We start from the raw sequence: 517 nt of genomic DNA, 5'->3' as shown, positions 1-517 counted from the left end.
ATCATTGATGATCCAGTCTCATCTACAGAAGAAGTGAGTATAATGTTTTGTAATGAATCTTTGCAAATTGCCTTTCCTAATAATGTGCTAATTAGCAAGTTTCACGATGAATGTGGCTAAATTAAACAGTCTATCTGAGAGCAGCTCGGAAGAGAGGAGCGGGGTCAGCATAGCTAATTAACATTTAAAGGAAAATGCTACAAAAACAGCTTGATCTGAGAAGAGCTGTTTTTGACAGGGTAAAAAAAAATTGTTTTTACACTACCATTGAGAAATTTTAACCAAACTATGTTACAGACTTTTCATTAAGACCCTAAAGAATCATATCAAATTGTGGAAAATGGGCATCCGATGACCCCTTTAAGAACTTATAATGCAACATCAAAAGTTTTTTTATTCTCCAAACATCCACATATAGACAAGAAGAACCTGTTAAGAATGAAGACCATAAAATCCTATTAGAATTCTTTAAAATGCTATAAATGCTTCTCATATTTGTTATTTCCCCCCACAATAA

This window comes from Sinocyclocheilus grahami, unplaced genomic scaffold, assembly GCF_001515645.1.
Source record: "Sinocyclocheilus grahami isolate Dianchi unplaced genomic scaffold, SAMN03320097.WGS_v1.1 scaffold742.1, whole genome shotgun sequence".
NCBI lineage: Eukaryota > Metazoa > Chordata > Actinopteri > Cypriniformes > Cyprinidae > Sinocyclocheilus > Sinocyclocheilus grahami.
This window is presented reverse-complemented; position numbering follows the sequence as displayed.